The 2,895-nt window shown below is 45.1% G+C and overlaps 1 protein-coding gene across 1 annotated transcript in view; it reads right to left on the minus strand.

The window, feature by feature from the left end:
- F13A1 (coagulation factor XIII A chain) overlaps window positions 1-2,895 on the minus strand; it is a 149,958-nt gene that overhangs the window by 46,379 nt on the left and 100,684 nt on the right. The window lies entirely within an intron of this gene.

The raw sequence follows: 2,895 nt of genomic DNA on the forward strand, positions 1-2,895 counted from the left end.
GGGATTCGAACCCGCCACCTTAGGCGTACGTGGCTGGCACCTTAGCCGGTTGAGGTATAGGCGCCGAGCCAACTTTAACTCTTGACTATAATTCTCTGTGATTTGTGGCAAATTTCCATTTGGTGTTCATCAAGAAGAATAGGTTGTCAGGGTGAGTATCTCTTTATGCTCCGTCAAAGGTGGGCAACCTCGGAGTTAAAGGCCATACACGTCCCAGAACTTTGTATGTGACCCTTAAAGCAAGAGCGTGAAATAAAAAGTCATCATGAATTGTATTATTATGTCCTTGGAAAGACCTGAAATTATATGACAGTACAGAATCAAAGGAGAGCACATTAAACCCCTCAGCACTGTAGAAAATGTTCATATAGTAATAGTGATTTAATAATGGAGTGAGGAAGTTATAGCAGTCTTTGTTTATAGCACTGATGAATTTCAGGTCCACTCCCATCTGTCTTACTCTAGATGTCCTTCAATGTCACTAATCTGTGTGCCTTCCCGTCCTTCTCTGAGTGCAGCCCATTTCTGATTGTCTCAATTAAGAGATGTTAATTTACCTAGGTACTCATTACACACCAGACACCTTGCTAGGTGCTAGAAATTCAGAGATGATCCAGACTTACATTTTTGCCCATAAAGAGCCTCCCAAGCTAGGAGGAATGACAGACATGTAAACCCATTATTAAACAGGTCATGCTGTGGGGTTTAAATCAGCTAATACATGTTAAGTATTTGGAACAGGGCCTGGCATGTGACACACGCTCAAAAACAGTAACCGTCATTTTTAAAAATAATTAATTGAAATGAAGCATCCTAAAACGGAAGTTCATGAGGCATTGGGAGTGCAGTGGGTGGCTCAAGTCTCAGGGTATTTGGGAAGGCTTCCCTGCAGAAGTGATATCTGAGCTGAGTCCTGGAGGATAAATGGGAGTTTAGAAGGTCAACAAAAAGGAGGAAGGACAAAGCTTCCGTGGCATGAAATAGCCACCACAGTGTGTCTGGGGAACTGTTTGCTGCTTGTTGTGACTGGAGAGTATCGTGTTAGCAACTCGTGTGCAGCGGAGGGCAATGGTGAGGGTGACTGCAGGCAGCCCACAAAATTGATACAACACTTCCTGTGTGTTCAGTGCTGCTCTAAAATCTTTGTGTATATTAACACATCTGATGTTCCCAGTACCTCACTGGAATGATAGTATTATAATTATCCATAGTTTTCAAGGGAGGAAGCTGAAACACAGAGAGGGACTAAGAACTTTGCTCGAGGTCACATAGCTAGTTAGAGTTCATGCTTTTAAATACTGAGCTATAATACAGGTGCCCTGAGCTCTGATACAGGATAAGATTGTGAGATCCTTTTGTGAGCCAGTATGGTGCCTTGAGCCTGTAATCCTAGCACTCTGGGAGGCTGAGGTAGGAGGATCCTTTGAGGTCGAGAGTTTAAGACCAATCTGAAAAGGAGTGAGACCCTATCTCTCATAAAAATAAATAAATAAAATTACCCAGGTGTTGCTGTGGGCACCTGTAATCTCAGCTGCTTGGCAGACTGAGGCAGGAGGATTTCTGGGGCAGAGGAGTTTGAGGTTGCTGTGAGCTAGGCTGAGGCCAAAGCACTCTAGTCTGGGGCAACAGAGTAAGACTCTGTCTTAAAAAAGAAAATCTTTTTCCTGCCAAATTAAATATTTGTCTTTTATTTTTAAGCAATAAAAGGTTGTTGAAATAAATTAAGAAAGGTTAAATTTGCAATTCTGTGTTAGTGGAAGGTAGATGGAGAAGCAGGAGGAGCCTGAGCTGAGTCCTCCCCCTTCCCCATCCCTGAAGCCCTGCAATGGATCCAAAAGGCATTCACAGCAAAGGGAGAAGAGCCACAGGGAGGTAAAACCAACCTGCTTTGTGGAGGTTTGGGGGGCATGGGAAAGCTGAGAAGGACTGTGTCCCTAGGGAGTAAGGTAGTCTTGCTTATCAAGACTCAGAATAAAGGAGGAAGGGAAGAAGGTCTGTGCTGGGGCTAGTGGTGATGGGTAAGTGACCACCCTACTTTTGGACAGGATGATCTTGAGTGCCCCTGGGAAATCCAGGATTTGAGACCCAAGAGGCATTTTGTATATGCAGGTGATTCTCTGGATTGGAGAGGAGAAGGAGGAAGTCCTGGGTGTCTTTACAGGTAAAGGAGGAGCATCAGGAAAAATCACTTGGGGGATGAATGAAGAGGAGAGGGGCAGTATAGATTCTTCATTAAGAGTAACCTCTGATATGAAGGGGGAAGAGAAGACAAGGCAGTGGCCAGCACATCACACAATGCAGGGAAGACCATTTTGATTGCTTCTAAATTAGGAGAGGCTTTGGCATGCTCAGAGGAAGGGCAGGTGGCTAAGGAATGCAGGAGTGCAGGCTAAGAGTAGCCCTGGATGGGTGTGGGAAGCAGGGCAGGGTCTGCAGGGGGGAGGAGTGCAGAGGTGGAGCCAGGGGGCAAAGGTATGGAGCTCTCCGAGCAAGAGCATGAGGTCAGTTCCCACCTGAGAGCCACAGTCTTTTCTCAGAAGCTAGAAGGAAGGGTCTTGTGTGTAGTAAACAGGGACTCTGCCAGCCTCCCCTCAACACAGACAAGGTCGCCCATCAGGCAGAGGGATCCAGGAAAAAAACATCAATAAAACTTGTGCAGTCCTGAATGGACCCCCACACCTACAAGGTGTTTCACGGCCCAGGCTTTCTCTGCTACACCACCACCCAAGATTAATGCGTTCCAGAATAGCCTTATTTAAATTCCAATCTCCTTGGCAAGGTTAGCTTGGAACAAGATAAATATGCTTTGTACTTCAGATCTCAAGTAAAGACTTTTCTTTGAGGATAATATTTCTTTTCAAATGACCAGGATCTGGGGAGAAGTTTTTTTTTTTT

This window comes from Otolemur garnettii, unplaced genomic scaffold (assembly GCF_000181295.1).
Source record: "Otolemur garnettii isolate 467f Iridium unplaced genomic scaffold, OtoGar3 scaffold00026, whole genome shotgun sequence".
In the NCBI taxonomy this organism is placed as follows: domain Eukaryota; kingdom Metazoa; phylum Chordata; class Mammalia; order Primates; family Galagidae; genus Otolemur; species Otolemur garnettii.